Raw genomic sequence first — 21,816 nt, 5'->3', positions numbered from 1 at the left:
GGTAACAGAGTGAGTTGGTGTAACTGGAGAGTAGTGACTCAGTAAGATAAAAGTACTGAAGTATGGTACCCAGATTGCCCCTGAAGAAGAAAGGTCCACCTTTCAAAAGCGCTTGGGTTATAAGGGTTTCTGTTTCAGTTTTATCAAGACTTCTTGGATCTACATGTTTTTAGTACATCATGAATAGTACACATTGATGTAGAAATTTGGTTCTATTATAATACGCATTGAAGTAGAAATCTATTTTCTGTTATAATACATGTTAAAATACAGAACTGGTTCTATTAGAATACTCACTGAAGTACAGATATTGTTCTATTCCAATATACACTGAAATACGAAATTAGTTCTATTAGTTGAAGAATACCAAAAGAATTATTATAAATGCCAAATGTTAAGATGTATTAATACGTCAGAAATATTAGTTGTCTCTCTTTTTAACAAGTACAAAACCTAAAAATGACATCATTTGGCTAAAATCCGAAACTATTTAGAATAAAACGTAAAGCAGCTGAAATAAATCATTAATTGAAGTCCCAAACCTGACTAACTGTATTCATCAGGTTTAGCTAGTTGATGTTGCTTCTATTTTACCTGACTAACTGTATTCATCAGGTTTAGCTAGTTGATGTTGCTTCTATTTTACCTGACTAACTGTATTCATCAGGTTTAGCTAGTTGATGTTGCTTCTATTTTACCTGACTAACTGTAGTCATCAGGTTTAGCTAGTTGATGTTGCTTCTATTTTACCTGACTAACTGTAGTCATCAGGTTTAGCTAGTTGATGTTGCTTCTATTTTTATTCACTGTCTCTAAAATGTAATCAATTATTTTATTACTTTCATCGTTGTTACAAATATTTCACGTTTTAAAACGATTTCTGCGAATGTCTCCAGTCTTCACAAGTTACTAAAGAGAGGGTGGGGGATTAACGCCCACATGACTCATCATCAAATAATTCCAGTGATAAAGTCCAAAGTTTTAAGTGTGGGATCCTTACAGCTTATACTAACCAACAGGCTCCGCTTAGGCGTCTTCTCATTTACGTTAAATACCATTATGATCGCTACAACATTCAAACAAATGAAGACACGGACTTTCAAAATAAAGTGTGGCCCCCTTACAGGACAAATTTAACTTCTTGTTTACTCGCAAAGCTACGTAGTGGGCTACCTGCGCTCTGCCCAAGACTGGAAGTCGAGCACCAGAGTTTAGTCGGTCTGTAAATTTACAAGTGACCACCGAGCGATTAATGAATGGCAGAAAGAAACATCAACAGTGTACGTAACGTATATAAAAACATTTTGAAACAAAGAGGGAATTATTTATATAGTTGAAGATAATTTCTATAGTTACCACTATCACTGTATTTATTAATGAAAATTGTTGCTGTAGTTACCACTATAAACTGTATTTATTATTGAATATTGTTGTTGAAGTAACTTACCACTATCACTGTATTCATTGTTGAATATTGTCCTGTAGTTACCACTATCACTTTATTCATTATCGAAGATTGTTTCTATAGTTACCATCATCACTGTATTCATTGTTGAATATTGTCCTGTAGTTACCACTATCACTTTATTCATTATCGAAGATTGTTTCTATAGTTACCATCATCACTGTATTCATTGTTGAATATTGTCCTATAGTTATCACTATCACTTTATTCAATACTGAAAATTGTTCCTATAGTTATTACATTTACTGTATTCATTATTAAAAACTGTTGGTACAGTTATTACATTCTCTGCGTTCATTATTGAAGATTGTTCCTATAATTATTACATTCTCTGTATTTATTATTGAAAACTGTTGGTATAGTTACCATTATCACTGTATTCATTGTTGAATATTGTTTCTATAGTTGCAATCACCACTGTATTCATTAATCAATACTGTTCCTATAGTTACCACCATCACGGTGCTTATTATTGAAAATATATATAATACTAAATATGTGTTTCCCTACATCTTCATAGTTAACCTATTATATTAAACTAATTCGATGTTTCCGTACATTTTGAGAATTAACTGAGAAAAACATATTAAACCACCTTTACTGAAGAAATGTAAGAGGATGTTTGTTTGTTTGTTTCTGAATTTCGCGCAAAGCTACTCGAGGGCTATCTACGCTAGCCGTCCCTAATTTAGTAGTGTAAGACTAGAGGAAATGCAGCTAGTCATTACCACCCACCGCCAACTCTTGGGCTATTCTTTTACCAACGAAAAGTGAGATTGACCGTCACATTATAACGCCCCCACGGCTGAAAGGGCGGGCATGTTTGGCACGACGGGGATGCGAACCCGCAACCCTCAGATTACGAGTCGCACGTCTTAACCCACCTGGCCATGTAAGAGGAGTTTAATTATAGAAAAAAAAAATTGTTTCCAGGGCTGTAAGTTTCAAGTAGAGTATCGTGCAATAATTTAGTCACTTTGGCGACCTGTGTTTTGTGTATAAATCAAGTCCAATAAACAGCTCTTCTCATATCAGCTGTATAGTGAATTTATTAGGAACTATCAAGCCCTCTGGTGGACCAAGTATGAATTACCCTGTCTCATACGCTTTCGATGTCACAATTCACGTGAACATTTTTTTCCAAGTACTCCACACTTATCGGAATCCTTTGAACTCCACCCCTAAGCACTTCACACTGAGGCGACGTCCTTTGAACTCCACCCCTAAGCACTTCAACACCAAGGGGGCGTCCTTTAAACTCCACCCCTAAGCACTTCACAGTGGCCGGCCTCCTTTGATATTGAAACCCTCAGAACTTTACACTGGATGTTAGCCTTTGTTATCCATGTTCACATACTTTGAAGGTAATTAATGTGCCCGAGAAACCAGAACTAATTTTGTCTATAAACTCATCACTTCACATAACATATTTATATTTGTCTAATCTTTAAAATTAAAACACATATTTCAAGAAGGTAATATCCTAGAATCGAGCTGAGAAATTAGAAAACTATTATAAAAGAATACAATAGCAGAGTAATTAACGCTGAGTTATCCATTTAGGACTTGATACTGTTGAAGTTTTCTGGAAAGACAGCTGTAAGTTTACGGACTATGGGCTCTATTCCCAGGGAAGGGCACTGCAAATTGCTCGATGTGGCTTTGTTCTAAAACACACAAACAACAAAAAATAACGATGAATTGTTGAGAACAGACAAAAAAATCAACAAACGTGTTTTTGTTGGGAAGGGGTGGGAAGCACTGAACCACTATCTGCTCAACTACTCTAATACCTTGAATAAATCGTCATGGACGTAGTATCAGATATGTTGACACTCGTCCTTGCATATTTGTTTAACATTGTTATGGTGTTTAAAATGTTGACAATTCTCCCCTTCCTGTTAGTTTAACATTGTTGTAATGTTATAAATGTTGACAATTCTCCCCTCCATATTAGTTTAACATTGTTATAATGTTACAAATGGTGACATCTGTCTTTTGCTTGTTACTGTGACGTTTATGTTGTGGCATCACGGAAAGACTTATCACTTGGGAAGAAAGAGAAAAGATGGCGCGAGTTGAAAGAAAATATCGTTAAGGGACGGGTCATTGTTACAGGACGAACTACGTTCTATGTGTAAGTAATGATGAAATAATTTAAAATGTATTCGCTCTTTCAAATTCAGTTTCATTGTGGTTTTTGCGAATAAAATTTCAGCTCCCCCCTGACTCGGTGGTACGTCAGCAGGCTTCGAACAACAAAAATCTGGTTTCTATACCCGTTATTGGCAGAGCAAAAAATATAACATTGTGTAGGTTTGTGCTTAACAACAACCCATTACAATAACATCTTTTAAGATAAGGGTTGTACCAAATATTTATGGTTTTTCATTATATACCATTATTGTTTATTCTTGAGCACAAAGCTACACAAAGTGCTATCTACACTCTGCCCACCATGGTTTTCGAAACGAATTTAAGAAGTAAAAGCCCGCAGATATACCTTTGTGCCAATACGGGAATAAATGTTATTATAAACCTTTGCCATTGATTTTAAGTTTTAATAATTTAAATGATTTATTTCACAAATTCGCACAAAGCTGCAAAAGGGCTAACTGTACTAACGGACCAAAATTTAAAATTTTAGAATAAAGTTAAGGCAACTACTGAGCAGAATCTAACACCAAATAATCTGCTAGACTAAGTTAATAGTGATTTGAAACCTTCCATTGTAAATTCATACACGAACCCAAAGAGCGAAGAGAGTTCTCAACAACAGGACGTGAGTGATGGACTCTCCCAGCTACAGGCCAGAACGCTAACTATAAAAGTAACTTCAAGAAGTAATTGATTCACTTATTTTTAACCAACCACGTGAAAAACACTACTGAAAAGTGACAAATAGAAGCCAAGTTTTCGTTATATACTACAAAACACGTTTCGTACATTGATTAACAGTACTGTTTACAATTATTGTTAACAGTTACAAACAGAGGCCATGTTTTTATTAATATTATAAATCACGTGTTTGGTACATTGTTTAACACTATTGTTTATAATTATTGTTAACAGTTACAAACAGAGGACAAGTTTTCATTATATACTACAAAACACCTGTTTGGTACATTGTTAAACAGTACTAGTAGTAAGTATTGTCAAGAGTTACAAACAGAGGCTAAGTATTCATTATATACTACAAAACAGGAGTAAGGTACATTCTAACAGTAGTGTTTATAATTATTGTTAACAGTTTGAAATAAAGGCGAAGTTTTCACTATATATTGCAAAACATGTGTTTGGTACATTGTTTAAAAGTACTGATCATAATTATTGTTAACAGTTAGAAATAGAGGCCAAGTTTTCATTATATTCTACAAAACACCTGTTTGATACATTGTTTAACAGTACTGTTTATAATTACTGTTAACAGTTACAAACAGGGGCGAAGTGTTTATTACATACTAATCAACCCGTGTTTGGTACAATCTTTAACAGTACTTGTCATAATAAATGTTAACTGTTTGAAAGAGAGGCAAAGTTTTCATTATATACAACAAAACACGAGTCTGGTACATTTTTCAAGAGTAGCGTTTATTATTCTTGTTAACAGTTACAAACAGAGCCCAAGTTTTCATTATAAAATACGAAACACATGTTTAATACGTTGTGTTGCACTACTGTTTATAAATATTGGAAAGAGTTAAAAACAGAGGCCAAGTTTTCGTTATATATTACAAAACACGAGTAATGAACGTTACTGTTAATTTTAACAGTACTGGTTGTAATTATTGTTAACAGTCACAAGATAAGCCAAATTTTCATCATATAATACAAAACACGTGCTTCGTACATTGTTTAACAGCACCTTTTATAAAACATGTTAACAGTTAAAAACAGAAGCCAAGTTTTCATTATATACTACAAAACACGTGCTTAGTACATTATTTAACAGTAATGTTTATAATTATTGATAACAGTTCGAAACAGTGGTCATGTTTCCATTACATACCACAAATCATGTGTTTGGTGCATTGTTAAAGCAGTACTGTTTATAATTATTGTTCTCAGCTACAAACAGAGACCAAGTTTTTATCATATATCACAAAACACGTGTTTGAAACATTGTTTAACAGTAATGTTTATAATTATTGTAAATAGTTACAAACAGAGACCAAGTATCATCATATATACTACAAAATATGTGTTTGGTACAATGTTTAACACTGCTTTTTATAGTTATTGATAACCGCTACAAAGACAGTTTTTATTATACGCTACAAAACAGGTGTTTGGTACATTGTTTTACAGCACTAGTAGTAATTGTTGTTAACAGTTACAAAAGACATACCAAGTTTTCATTATATACTACAAAACATGTGTTTGGAACATTGTTTAACAGTACTGTTTATAATTATTGTTAACAGTTACAAACAGAGGCCAAGATTTTAGTATATACTACAAAATCGTGCTTGGTACATTGTTTAACAGTACTGTTTATAATAAATGTTAACAGTTAAAAATTAAAGTCAAGTTTTCTTTATATACTACAAAACACGTGTTTAGTACGTTATTTGATCAAAATGTTAATAATTATAGTTAAAAGATATAAAAAGAGGCAAAGTTTTTACTATATACTAAAACACTAGTGTTTGCACATAGTTTAACAGTACTGTTTATAATTATTGTAAACAGTTACAAACAGAGAAAAAATTTTCATTGTGTACGTCAAAACACCTTTTTGGTTCATATTTTAACAGTACTGTTTATAATTATTATTATCTGTTAAAAAGACAGGACTAGTTTTCATTATATACTACAAAATATGTGTTTGGTTCATTGTTTAAAAGTACTGTTTATAACTATTATTAACAGTTACAAACATAGGTCATGTTTCCATTACATAGTTCAAATCATGTGTTTGGTACATTTTTAACAGTACTGCTTATAATTATTATTGTCGGCTACGAAGAGATGCCAAGTTTTTAATATATACTACAAAACACTATAGGTACATCGTTTAACATTACTAGTTTTCATTATATATACTACAAAACAGCTGTTTGGTATATTGTTTAACACTGAAGTATAGAATTATTGTTAACAGCTAGAAACAGAGGCCAAGTGCTTATTATATACTACAAAATACGTGTGTGGTACGTTGCTTAACAGTATTGTTTATTATTATTGTTAACAGTTACAAACAGGGTCCATGTTTTTATTACCTACTACAAATCATGTGTTTGGTACCTTCATTAACACTACTGTATATAATTATTTTTAACAGTTGCAAACAGAGGCCACGTTTTTATTATATTGTACAATACACATGTTTGGTACATTGTTTAACAGTATGGTTTATAATTATTCTTAAGAGTTACAAATAGAGGCCAAGTTTTCATTACGTACTACAGAACATTTGTTTGGTACATTGTTCAACAATGCTGTTTATAATTAATGTTCAAAGTCACAAACAGAGACTAAGTTTTCATTATACACTATGAAACACGTGTTTGGTACACTGTTTTATAGTAGTGCTTATAATTATTGATAACAGTTACAAACATTGACCAAGGTTTCATTTTATACAACAAAACACATGTTTGGTACGTTATTTAACAGTATTCTTTGTAATTATTCATAATAGTTACAAACAGGAAATAAGTTTCATTACATACTTCAAATATCGTGTTTGGTACATTGTTTAACAGTACTGTTTATAATTATTGTTAACAGTTACAAGTAGAGTTCAAGATTTCATTATATACTACAAAACATATGTTTCCTACATTGTTTAACAGATTGTTTCTAAGTATTGTTAACATTTACAAACAGAGAACAAGTTTTCATTATATACAAAACACGTTTTTGATACATTGTTTAACAGTACTGTTTATTATTACTGTTAACAGTTAGAAACAGAGCCCAGTGTTTATAATATACTACAAAACAGGTGTGTGGTACATTGTTTAACAGTACTTGTTACAATTATTGTTAACAGTTACAAGAGAAGTAAAGTATTCATTACATGGTACAAAACACGTGTTTGGTACTTCCTTTAACAGTACTGTTTATAATTATTGCTAAGAGTTACAAACAGACACCAAGTTTTAATATACTCTACGAAACATGTGTTTGGTACTTTCTTTAAAAGTAGTGTTTATAATTATTGTTAAGAGTAACAAACAGAGGCAAAGTTTTCACTATATATTACGAAACACGTGTTTGGTACATTGTTTAACTGTACTTTTTGTAATTATTGTTAACTGTTACAAATTGACGCCAAGTTATCATTATATTCTAGAAAACACGGATTAGGTGGATTGTTTAATAGTACTTTTTATAGTTATTGTTAATAGTTTTAAACATAGAACAAGTTTTCATTATATACTACTAAACACGTGTTTGGTACATTGTTTAACAGTACTGTTTTTAATTATTGTTAAGAGTTAGAAACAGAGGCCAAGATTTCATTATATTCTACCAAACACGTCTTTGGTACGTTGTTTAAAAGTACTGTTTATAATTATTGTTAACAGTTACAAAGATAGGTCAAATTTTCAATATATACCACAAAACACGTTTTTGGCACATTGTTTGACAATACTGTTTATGATTATTGTTAACACTTATAAACAGAGACCAAGTTTTATTTATATACTACAAAACACTGTTTCTTACGTAGTATAACACCACAGTTTATAATTATTGTTAACAGTTACAAATAGAGGCCAAGTTTTCACTATATATTACGAAACACGTGTTTCGTACATTTTTTAACAGTACTGTTTTTTCTTATTATTAAGAGTAAGAAAGAGCAACAAAGTTTTTATTATATACTATAAAACACGTGTTTCGTACATTGTTTAACAGTACTGTTTTTACTTATTATTAAGAGTAAGAAACAGCATCCAAGTTTTCATTATATACTATAAAACACGTGTTTCGTACATTGTTTAACAGTACTGTTTTTACTTATTATTAAGAGTAAGAAACAGCAGCCAAGTTTTCATTATATACTATAAAACACGTGTTTCGTACATTGTTTAGCAGTATTGTTTACAGTTATAAATAATGTTTTCATTGCGTTATGTTAAAGTTAGTACTTGCAAACCATGTTTACGTAGACAAATAACGGAAAATCGTTACAGGCAATAGAGTTTACACAAGTGGAGACACTTTGCCAACTTGCTTTAGTGATGGATTACGCTGCAAATTTCTTGATTTAAAAGGTTGAAGGACCACTTTTACGTTGTTGAAAGAGTCAACATATTATTGTGACTCTGGTCTCTAACGTTTAATATTTTTTGAAATTAAATTTCAATTCTCCAGAAATGTAAAATGTTCAAACCTCACCGAGACTGTGTGCTGCTCTTAAGATTATTTAATATATCAGTGACTTACACAGGGAATGCAACCTCAAGTTTCGTCTGCTTCAAAACAGTATTAACGTTATTGATTTTGGAACGGTTTTTGTATTATCGTGAAAAGGTAAACCATTGTATGACCTTCTCAGATCTGTTTTCCTCTTTTTCTCACACGTTTATCTTGTTTCAACGGTAAAATATAAATTATAAGCGTAATTAGGACGTATCGAAAAGACTATAATATTATATGCATATGAGAACCTCGTCATCAAACAAAGTTATGGTGGTCTAGATAAGTATCACGAAAATATTGGTTTCGCCCTATTTGACCTACATAACTTTACCTTTATATTAAAACAATTCAGAAATACATTATCTGTTTCTCCATCGTGGTACAATAAATGAGGACTGTATCTCTGTGTCAAGACAGAGTTAATGGTTATATTGCAGTAATTGGTCAATGCAAATGGTTATATCTCAATATGAGGTCAATATTAACTGCTATATCTCAGTATCAGGTCAGTATGAATTGTTATCTTTCACAGTCAGGCCAATATGAATGGCTATATCTTAGTGTCAAGACAGAGTTAATGGTTATATCTCACAATCAGGTCAGTATGAATGGTTATATTTCAGTACCAGGTCAATATATATTGTTATATCTTAGTGTCAGGTCAGTATGAATGGTTGTATCGCAGTGTCAGGACAGAGTGAATGGTTATATCTCTCAATCAGGTCAGTATGAATGGTTGTATCGCAGTGTCAGGACAGAGTGAATGGTTATATCTCACAATCAGGTCAGTATGAATGATTATATTTCAGTACCAGGTCAATATAAATTGTTATATCTTAGTGTCAGGTCAGTATGAATGGTTGTATCGCAGTGTCAGGTCAGAGTGAATGGTTATATCTTACTTCCAGAACTCTATACTACAGTTGCATAAACGAAAAGTATTCATAGCTAGAGAAACTGAAAAGTATGAACATTTTCTTTCTGACGTTTACAAAAGTTTCAGTTTACAAGTGCAATAGAAGACTGAAATAAGTGGACATTTACACTGTTAAAGATGAAATTTGTTTAGGTTCCAATTCCAATATCTAGTAACAAGGTGAGAAGCTTCCGCTAGTTATAATTTGTTCACTTGTTTGTTTTAAAGCACAAAGCAACAATAAGAGTCACTTTATTATATGAATAGCCATACGAAAAAAACAGCTTATCAGTAATCTAGTTGATTGTTTACATATCTCACCTTTTCAAACTATTCAAAGCAGTATTAGATGTCATTAGCAGACATATTTTTCAACAATAAATTATTTTTTAAATTTAAATATCGTCGTTCTCCATGTTTGTTTTTTACGCTTTATAGCGAAAACAATAAAATAAAACCTTTGATTTAACTTTTAAAATTCCAGAAATTAGTTTGGTTTGTTTTGAATTTCGCGCAAAGATACACGAGAGCTATCTGCGTTAGCCGTCCCTAATTTAGCAGTGTAAGACTAGAGAAAAGGCAGTTAGTCATCACCACCCACCGCCAACTCTTGGGCTACTCTTTTACCAACGAATAGTGAGATTAATCGTGATATTATAACTCCCTCACGGCTGAAAGGGCGAGCATATTTGGTGTGACGGCGATTCGAACCCGCGACCCTCGGAATTCCAGAAATAAGGTCGAAATTTTATGGCCACATTAGCTTCGGTATAGTTTGTAAGACAAACCAGTCGAGCGGACATCTCGAACTGAATTAAAAAAACACTTTATAGTTTTAGAGATCACGCCAGGTTGTACCTCAATTTCTAAAGTGTTTTGTATCAATATCAGAGAATCATTACTAATTGACACAAAAGGATATCTATAAAATTGCCCTAACATGCCCCCCAGTGACTCAGCAGTAAGTCCGCGAACTCGTAATGTTAAAACTCAACTTTTTATATATTCATGGAGGGCACAGCACGATTAGCCCACTGTGTCTGTTTATTCATGTGATTTTTTTAACTGCCTGATTTCATGTAGTGCCATCTCTTGGCATCAGTTACGTAAACGACTTGAGAATTCAGGTATTGAACAAGTCAAGTCTTTGACTACTTTTACTTTTACCTAGAGTATACAAATGATGGATTAATTCCTATAGTATGTTCAAAAATATTTTGTTTTGTTCAGATAAAACGCCTACCATAGATGGCGAACGCATGACTTAAGTAATAACAGCTTAACACAGAGTCAGCTACTAAGAAGTTACACACTAACAACGATTTGGGAAGAGGGGGCTTTCCCAAAGTAAACTTCTTAAACTAAATTTCAAATTAGTTATATTATTACCATTTCAAACTTTTAATTAACTCAATACGTTTTGAGTACAAAGTAGCAGGATAAGTTATTATTTTACACGTGACTTTTGCTGGTGCAAGCCCCCGAGAAATTGTTTGTAACATGTGTGCTGACGTCACATCTATACAAAAAAAATTCCTGTATTAAACAAGTATTTTTTTTTTTAAATTTCGCACAAAGCTACTTGAGGGCTATCTGCGCTAGCCGTCCCTAATTTTGCAGCGGAAGACTAGAGAGAAGGCAGCTAGTTATCACCACCCACCGCCAACTCTTGGGCTACTCTTTTATCAAAATCGTATAGTGGGATTGACCGTCACATTATAACGCCCCCACGGCTAAAAGGGCGAGCATGTTTGGCGCGATGGGGATACGAACCCGCCACCCTCGGATTACGAGTCGCACGCCTTAACACGCTTGGCCATGCCGGGCCGTATGAAACAAGTATGACAGACCTTAATGAAAAAATAAGCCATTTTAAATCGCCTAAGCAAAGAATATATTAAAAGCATATTCTGATATCATAAGTACCCGACATCTTTGTTTTTTAACAAATCAAATATTACACGACACGTGAAAATTTCTTTGCATAAAACAAATAACAGTTCTTAAAGCAAGGAGTTGCGAAAAAATAATTATGTTTATATGAGAGGTACTTCTGTGTGAAATTAAACAAAGAAGCTCTCTTTTTATTATCTTGGACTCTTTTATTTTTCTTATTTATGTGTTTTACTTTCTATTGCCTGAGACTTAAATAACATGTCTTTTTATAGTAATCCTTACCTGAGACTTAACAAACTTGTGTTTTTATAGTATTCCTTACCTTAGCCTCAACAAACAAGAGTTCTCATACTAATCCTTATCTTAGCAGCAACATACACGTTTTTATAGTAATCCTTATCTTAGCTTCAAGAAACACGTGTTTTTCCAGTAATCCTTGTCTTAGCCTCAACAAACACGTGTTTTTATAGTAATCCTTAACTTAGCCTCAGCAAACATGTATTTTTATAATAATCCTTACCTTGGCCTCAACAAACACGTGTTTTCATAGTAATCCTTATCTTAACCTCAACAAACACGTATTTTTATAGTAAGGCTTCCCTTCACTTCAACAAACATGTTTTTTATACTAATCTTTATCTTAGCCTCAACAAACGTTTTTGTAGCAATTTTTAACTGAGACTCAACAAACACGTGTTTTCCAGTGACGGCGCCAGGGGGCATGAGCCCCCCAAATGAGCCAAGCCCCCTCAGCCCTCCAATATTGTTACCTACATATATTCATAAAATATGGAAAACACAATCGTCGTTGTTGCTTAACAATTACCATCAAAGAGACATAGATCTGTAGAACTCAGCGTCTTCATTAAAACGGAAGTATGTGTCATGTGTCCAATAACAACGTACTGAATGCACTGAAATTCATGTGCTGTATTGCCGCTCCCTGTGTAATGCCATTCTATCTTGAGCTTTGACGAAGATGAGATAACCACGTTGATTTCAAGTTACAACAGATCATCAGGGATTTTACTTGATAAACCAAAGGTTTCACAGGTATTTATCCATTAATTTCATTTATCTTTTATTGAAAAGTAAAACATAGCATACATATATAAGTGTATTGTGTATAAGTCAAAACTATGAAGCATTTCTAATTTGTAACAATGAATTATTAATCAGAGTATGAGTTTCCAATGAAAATGCATTGAAAACGCAGTTCAAAATAGTACACCTTTCTGAAATGTACCTTGATATTTACATTATTATAATTTACAATCTATACTTCATATTGATGGCATTTTGGGAAACCCCTCCACAGTTTACCTCAGCCCCCTAACGAAAATATCCTGGCGCCGCCACTGGTGTTTTCAGAGTAATCCTTATCTTAACCCCAACAAACACATGTTTTTATAGTAATCCTTATCTTAATCTGAACACACACGTCTTTCTATAGTAATCCTTATCTTAGCCTCAACAAACACGTGTTCTTATTACAATCTTTTCCTAAGACTCAAAAAATACGTATTTTTATAGTAAGGCTTCCCTTAGCCACAACAAACACGTGATTTCATAGCAATCCTTACATAAAACTCAACAAACACGTTTTCTCCAGTAATTCTTATCTTAGCCTCAACAAACACGTGTTTTTATAGAAATCCTTATCTAAAACTCAACAAACACGTGTTTTTATAAAAATACTTACCTAAAACTCAACAAACAACACGTTTTCTCTAGTAGTTTTGATTTTAGCCTCAACAAACACGTGTTTTTATAGAAATCCTTATCTAAAACTCAACAAACACGTGTTTTTATAGAAATACTTACCTAAAACTCAACAAACAACACGTTTTCTCCAGTGATTCTTACTTTAGCCTCAATAAACACGTTTTTTTAGCCTAAAACTCAACAAACACGTTTTTTCTAGTAATTCTTACTTTAACCTCAATAAACACGTGTTTCTATAGTAATTCTTACCTAAAACTTAACAAACAAGTTTTTATAGTAATCCTTGTCATAACCTCAACAAATACGTGTTTTTATAATAATCCTTACCTTAACCTCAACAAACACGTGTCTTTATAGTAAATCTTACCTGAGACTCAACAAAAACGTGTTTTTATAGTAATTCTTACCTAAGACTCAACAAACACACGATTTTACACTGTAATACTTATTTTACTCTCAACAAACACACGATTTTACACTGTAATACTTATTTTACTCTCAACAAACACACGATTTTACACTATAATACTTATTTTACTCTCAACAAACACGTGTTTTATTGTAATTTTTAGCTAAGACTAAACAAACACGTGTTTTTATAATAATCCTTACATCAAAACATTAAATTACATAAAACATGTATTTTTATAGTAATTCTTATTTCAGCCTAAAAAAACGTGTTTTAATAGTAATCCTTATCTTAGCCTCAACAAACACGTTTTTATAGTAATCCTTATCTTAGCCTCAACAAACACGTTTTTATAGTAATCCTTACTTTAGCCTCAACAAACACGTGTTTTAATACCAGTCCTTATCTTAGCCTAACAATCACGTGTTTTCATAGTAATCCTTATCTTACCATCCAGTAACATGTTTTTATAATAATCCTGATCTTAGCCTCAACAAACGTTTTTATAGTAATCCTTACCTAAGACTCAACAAACACGTGTTTTTATAGTGATCCTTATCTTAGCCTCAACAAATAACGTGTTTTTACTGTAATACTTATTTTACCCTCAATAAACACGTGTTTTTATAATAATCCTTACCTTAACCTCAACAAACACGTGTTTTCATAGTAATCCTTATCTTAGCCTTAACAAACGTGTTTTTATAGTAATCCTAATCTTAACCTCAAAAAATATGTATTTTCATAGTAATCGTTACCTGAGACTCAACAAACACGTATTTTTATAGTGAGGTTCACCTGAGATTGAACAAACACGTATTCTGATTGTAAGGCTTACCTTAGTTACAAACACGTGTTTTTATAGTAATCCTAATCTTAGCCTCAACACACATTTTCATAGTAATCCTAATCTTAGCCTCAACAAACAAGTTTTTTATAGCAAGGTTAACACACAAACATCAAAGAAAAACACGTGTTTTGTGTTGTAAGTACATGACTGGTGTATAATATTTATAATTTATTTGTTGTAACCAACTGTTGTAATTAGTAAATTCAGTCAAATTAAATTATATTAACGTCTGTATAAAATTACACTGATACAACAAGTGATTTTAATACACGATAACCGTGTTGATTTAAATGCCTCGTCAGCGGTTAATTCTTCTCAAGTCAGTTCTATATGACGTACTCAGTTTTAGTGAACAAGGTTCTGACGCAGAACGTAAAGGAGAAGAGAGAATGTTACGTCGTCATAAAAATGGCTCCAGGGATTTCATAACATCAAATCCGTTCCTTTGATGTCGGAACAGCGGCGTCTTTGTGTTCCCTAATACGGACTGAGAACAGAAGAGAGGTCTTGAGATGTATGCTTATCTGTGAGTTTCGATGTGTTCTCAAGACGGCTAGTATGGATATTAGCACTTTAATTAAAATAAAGTAGAGAACACCGTTTCGACCTTCTTAGGTCATCTCCAGGTCAATAAAGAGAGAGGGATATCTGTCAATTTCGCTTAGAGACTGCACGTGTACACATGATCTACGGTACAAACATCCACATTCACGATACAGAAACACAGTGTGTTTATCCAGATATATTAAATCGCCAATCAGACATCAGAGTTGTGGAGATAAACAGCTATAAGTCGTTCGTTCTTCAAAGTCTATTTCAGAACCACGGGTTACAAAACTTGCGTGAGTGTCTCTCCGCCATTTATCGGTTACTAAGTTAAATATTCCATTCTTACAAGTTTTAGTTTCTTACCTACCTTGAGGTAATGTAACTTAAAAATTACGTTGATTTTTGTTGCTCTGTTTAACACGAAATTTGTTTTTCATCAAACTAATAATAACAATCCAATTTATTAAAATTGCACTCTTAAAAAAAGACACAAACGTTAGCATTGTGCCCAATATATCGACATATTTAGTTGCAAACAACGAAAAAACAAACCAGTCTCTATTAAACATTAGAGCCATCTGAAAGGTGTTGAGTATCAGACTCACTGTTTCAACCTTTGAGCTGGACTATGGACACAGAGGTCACAGGTTATAAAGTTCACTAGTTAGCTGTTGTAAATTAGGGACGGCTATGCTTGGAACTCAGAGTTGCTGACCTAGCAACTTAATCTCAGGAGGTGTTAGGTTGAAAATATCAAATACATTATTTTCGAATTGTATTCTATTCATTCTTTATATTCAAACACCCTCTTCATTTTTATGTGGCAATACTCGAAAAACTAATAACTGTTTTACTTATTTTAACGACAATGCTAATTTACCAGAAGCTCAAGTTGAAAAGTCACTTTAAAATCAGTTCAATTTCAAAACTTAGTTTCCCAGAAGTTCAGTTATTAAGTTTAGCCAAAAAGTACAATTAATACAGTTAGTTTACTAAACGACCAGTTAGTAAAGTTAGTTTACCAGAAGTTCAATTAGCAAAGTTAGTTTACTAGAAGGTCAGTTAGAAAAGTTAGTTTTTCAGAAGTTATATTAGTAAAGTTAGTTCACCAGAAGTTCAGTGAGTAGAGTCAGTTTAAAGAAGTACAGTTAGTAATGTTAGTTTACTAGGAGTTCATTTAGTAAACATAGTTTAACAGAAGTTCAGTTAGTAGAGTTAACTTACTAGAAGTTCAGTTGGTAAAGTTAGTTTACTAGATTTTCAATCAGTAAAGTTGGTCTACCGGAAGATCAATTAGTAAAGACAGTTTAGTAGAAGTTCATTTGGTAAAATTAATTTATTAGTTCTGTTGATAAAGTTAGTTTACTACAAGTTCAGTAAGTAAAGTAAGTTTACTAAAAGTTCAGTTAGTAGTGCGAGTTTACCAGAAGCTCAGTTAGTGCATTTAGTTTACTAGAAATTCAGTTAGTAAAGTTAGTCTACTTGAAGTTCAGATAGTAAAGTTAGTCTACTTGAAGTTCAGATAGTAAAGTTAGTTTACAATAAGTTCTGTTTCTAAAGTTAATTTACCAGAAGTTGAGTTCGTAAACTTAGTTTACCAGAAGTTCTGTTAGAAAAGTTAGTTTGCTAGAAGTTAAGTTAGTTGAGTTAGTTTGCTGAAAGTTGAATTAGTAAAGTTATATTACCAGAAGTTCAATTGGTAAAGTTAATTTATCAAAAGTTTTGTTTGTAAAGCTAGTTTACGAGAAGTTTAGTTAATAATGTCAGTTTACCAGAAATTCAGTTAATAATGTTAATTTACCAGAAGTTCTGTTAGTAAAGTTAGTTTCTTAGAAGTTCATTTAATAAAGTTGGCTTACAAGAAATTCAGTTAGTAAACTCAGCTTAGCAGAAGTTTAGTTAGTAAAGTCAGTTTTCTAGCAGTTCTGTTAACAAAGTTAGTTTACTACAAGATCATTTAGTAAAGTTAATTTACCAGAAGCTGAGTTAGTAGAGTTAGTTTGCTGGAAGTTCAGTTAGTAGTTAGTTTACTAGAAGTTCAGTTAGTACAGTTAATTTACTAGAAGTTCAATTAGTAAAGTTAGTTTCCCAAAAGCTTTGTTTGTAAAGTTAGTTTGCTAGAAGATAAGTTAATTGAGTTGGTTTGCTGAAAGTTGAATTAGTAAAGTAATATTACCAGAAGTTCAATTGTTAAAGTTAGTTTACCATAAGTTCTGTTTGTAAAGCTAGTTTACGAAAAGTTTAGTTAATAATGTTCGTTTACCAGAAATTCAGTTAGTAAAGTTGATCTACCAGAAGTTCAATTAGTAGAGTTAGTTTACTAGAAGTTCAGTTAGTAGAGTCAGTTTTCTAGCAGTTCTGTTAACAAAGTTAGTTTACTACAAGATCATTTAGTAAAGTTAATTTATCAGAAGCTGAGTTAGTAGAGTTAGTTTGCAGGAAGTTCAGTTAGTAGTTAGTTTACTAGAAGTTCAGTTAGTAGAGTTAGTTTGCTAGTAGTTCAATTAGTAAAGTTAGATTACCAGAACTTCAGTTGGTAAAGTTAGTTTACTAGAAGTTCTGAAGGTAAAGTTAGTTTACCGGAAGTTCATTTAATAATGTTAGTTTACCAGAAATTAATTTAGTAGAATTTGTTTACTGGAAGTTCGGTAAGTAAAGTTAGTGTACCAGAAGCTCAGTTAGTAAAGTTAGTTTACCGGAAGCTCAGTTAGTAAAGTTAGTTTATCGGAAGTTCTGTTAGTAGTGTTTGTTTTCTAGAATTTCAGTTAACAAAGCCAGTTTTTTTTTATATATGAAAATAACTATATTACAAGTGATAGGTTCAGTTGTCTGATATATTACGACAGTTACACGACAAGTAGCAGATTGGGCCAATTTAGGGAGCCACAGTCCGCCTGGAGGGGACACGTGCTTTAACCACTCGCACTACTGTACTGTAGTGTGTTGTTTCTCAGTCAGTCAACCAGTAGACACTAAAATGACAACATATAAGGTTGGAATTAGTACTGTCTTGACGTTTGTACATCCTTTCATCAATCATGAGAAGAACTGTTCACTCTGTACAACAATATGAGCTTAAAAATAAAGAAATTGAAACATTTAATAATTTTGGTTTTATTTACTCGTGAAACCCTCGCGGTAGTACATCTGTTTTGTACTGTCTAACAGTACGTCATGTTTACGGTTTAACTTACTTGAATTAACAACTTATGAATAACAACATTATTGTATAGGTAACAATAATAGCAGCATCCTTCCTAAACTTCCGGTTGTATGATGTTTCCACAGGACAATAAATAAAACGTGGATAAGTTTTGGAAATCTTAAAAATTATTCTCAGACAGCTAACGAACCGAATCCCTAGTTTACTGGAACGTCTGTCGAAACCATAATGTTTACATAATTTATGTAATATACTTCAGAATTTGTCTTTTATCACAAGAAAATGATTGAAAAAAATAACTGTATGGTGGATTTTAAGAAATATTAATGTTAATAGAAAAAAGTACAAAACTCTTGACTTCTTGTTTGACAGCGAAGCCTTGAAATGAACTCACTATCCATTTTAATTTTCTTAAGGAGTCACTAATCTGTTTAAGACACAAAAGGAATTGCCACGTGACCTTTTATTTTTCTATTTATTTGAAATATTTCAATAAAATTTCGTCTTCTGTATTTCTAGCATACGATCTTTAGACGTGACTGATACAAATCAGTTCGATAATTTCACAAAAAATTGTTTGATGGAAAAGATTTACCTTGATGGAGAATGTATTAAGAAAAAAAAACAACATGAATAACGCAAGCAAATTACGTCCTGGGAAAAGACGGAGAGACCATAGAATAAATTACTTTTATCTGATGAACAGAAAACAAAAATGGCTTTTCGTTACTATTATTACTCGTTAAAAGCCTATAGAATAAGCTGTGTTGGTCAAACTGAGTCGTGAAAGTTTAAATAGAGCTAGTTAGGTACAGTTTACCTAGCTTCTGTCGAAACGTTAATTTTTTCTTCTTTTCCCCTACTTGTTGCTTTTATAAATCAAAGTATAGCTCTGTTGCTTAATGTTACTACATATACATGTATATGATATTTTGATGACAAACATATATAATATATGCATTCAAATGTTGTCAACAGATGCCGCCACTTCATAGAGTCGGTATTGAATCTTTTATAATATCCACTCACTGTAATATCTGTGTGTAATTTTACAGGAGTTCATTATGTCTCATCTGTATTTTTATTACAATCCTATATTCATATAGAAGGAATAAAACTGGAACACAGACTTAAATATTGACTAAATGAGTGAGGTAAGTCTTCTAGAATAATATCAATACATGGTACCAAAAAAATTCCTGAAGCGTTAAGTACAATATATGTCAGCTAAACCCATTCATTTAAAAATTAATTACTGTTGAATACGTTTCAATTTTACAGTATTTAACTAAAAACTTACTTTTGTATTCGATGCTCCAGTACTCTACATTTTGAAAAAAATAAAAAAATAAACACATAATTTAATATTTAATAGTTAGTTCATCACTGATGAGGTTTCGTTTATTGTAGACTTAAATATGCAAAATATCATAACTCAAAAATATTTCATGTTTCATATAAATATTTAGTTTTCAGTAATTGTGATATAACGACTGAACATTAAGGAATGTATGCAAGAAAGCAAACCGTTGCTTCATCACCGTCAGAATTCTAAAGACTTTTTTTCGGTACACACAAAAAATGCCTTGCACTCTTTACAGGTAAAACTAAACAATATATATTCGTTTATTCGGTTCTTAATTTTTAATACAAGTATCCTTAAGCCTGATCTCCACAGTTAAACATATTAATTTAACGAAAATGTTACGAACGTAATAGCGCCATGTACGTACCTCAGGACGGTTGGTATGGGTATTAATACTTTTACTATTAAAGTAGAGAACGACGTTTCGACCTTCCTAGGTCATCTTCAGGTTAACAAAGAGTTTCCAACTGACCGTTGCCGAGCACATGTCTTAGAGACGAGAGTGTAAACGGGTATGAGATTGCAGGGAGCGCTGCAGTTAGATGTTATTTATTAATTATTATAGGTATAAAGATGTTCCTTTGTATTGGTTTAATTTTGGTTTTAGTTGTTGTATAAGTAGGGCTTGTTTGACTTTGTGTTTGTTTATATTTGTTTTCCTACTTAGCATTTAGGTGTTTTCTATGGTTATGTTGTGTTTATTTGATTTTTAGAGTTCAAAAACATGTGAAGGTGTTTTTTTTTTGTTCTTTGAATTTGATTTCCATTTTTCTGCTTGTTTCTCCAATATAGAAGTCGTGGCAGTTGTTGCATTGAATTTTATAAATTATGTTGGTGTTGTGTTTGTCAGTGTAGTTTTTACTTAGTATGGACTTTAGTTTTGTGCCTGTTTTTTGAATAAATTTGGTGTTTACTGGGATGTTGTATTTTGTAATACGTTTTTCCCAAATGTTGGTTATTTTTTTCACTGATGTCGGTAACATATGGTATGCAGCAGTATACTGTTTTGTAGTTTGTTATATCTTTTGAGTTATTGTCGTTTGTTTGTTGTTGATCTACGTGTATGCGTATAATTTTTTCAACGGTTTTGAAGGAAATTTGTTGATGTTGATGAAGTGTTGTTTTAGTTTGTTGATTTCATCGTTAATTTTAGCAGGTGAACAGAGTTTTGTGGCTGAGTTTATTTGGTTTCTTAATATGTTGAATTTTTGTTTCTTTATGTGCCGAGTTCCAGGGAACGTATAATCCGGTACGGGTGATTTTTCTGTATCTGTTCTAGTGATCTTGAGATTAAGAAATGCTGTTTGGTTAGTTTTTTTCCTATTCACAGGTGAACTTAACGTTGAGGTGTATAAAGTTAACTTGGCTGAAGAAGTGAATCCAATTGTATCATCAACAGTATAGTGTACCAGTATAGTGGGCGGTGTAAGGCTGAATTGATCGCTTGAGATTCAATCTGTGTCATAAAAATGTTGGCTAGAACTGGTGACATGGGATTCCCCATACTTAGGTCATTTATTTGTAGGACATTGAACATAAAGTTAGTTTTGGTAGCAGTGAATTCTATAAGGATTGTTAATTGGTTGCTGGGGTTGTGTATCAATGAGTTGGGGTCTTGGATATAAAGTTTTAAAGCTACCTTGCAGGCTTCAGTTGTCAGGACTTCAGCAAAGAGGGAGATTGCATCAAAACTGGCCATTAAGGCTTCATGATTTAGTTGATTAAAAATATATTTAAAGTTAGAAGAGTGTTTGAAAAAAGAGCCGTGTGATGTAATAACGCCGTTTCTATTCAGCTGTGTAAAATGTATAAAACAATAATATTTATTTAACAGTTACGGCGTAATCCGAGGGTCGCGGGTTCGTGCCCGCGTCATGCTAAACATGCTCGCCCTCCCAGCCGTGGGGGTGTATAATGTGACGGTCAATTCCACTATTCGTTGATAAAAGAGTATCCCAAGAGTTGGCGGTGGGTGGTGATGACTAGTTGCCTTCCCTCTAGTCTTACACTACTAAATTAGGGACGGCTAGCGCAGATAGCCCTCGAGTAGCTTTGTGCGAAATTCCAAAACCAAACAGTTACGGAATAATATCGAAAGAT

At 32.6% G+C, this 21,816-nt stretch overlaps 1 long non-coding RNA gene across 1 annotated transcript; it reads right to left on the bottom strand.

Annotated features, from left to right (window-relative positions):
• Window positions 1–17,624: 17,624 nt before the first annotated feature.
• On the bottom strand, window positions 17,625–20,217 carry LOC143254544 (uncharacterized). The gene is made up of 3 exons (XR_013030247.1): window positions 20,084–20,217; window positions 19,651–19,674; window positions 17,625–18,159 (listed from the first exon to the last, which is right to left on the bottom strand). It is a non-coding gene; the product is annotated as an uncharacterized LOC143254544 (long non-coding RNA).
• Window positions 20,218–21,816: the final 1,599 nt, after the last annotated feature.

This window comes from Tachypleus tridentatus, chromosome 6 (assembly GCF_004210375.1).
Source record: "Tachypleus tridentatus isolate NWPU-2018 chromosome 6, ASM421037v1, whole genome shotgun sequence".
Classification (NCBI taxonomy): Eukaryota; Metazoa; Arthropoda; class Merostomata; order Xiphosura; family Limulidae; genus Tachypleus; species Tachypleus tridentatus.
Note: the sequence above shows the minus strand (reverse complement) of the source record. Positions and strands in the feature narration are given on the sequence as shown.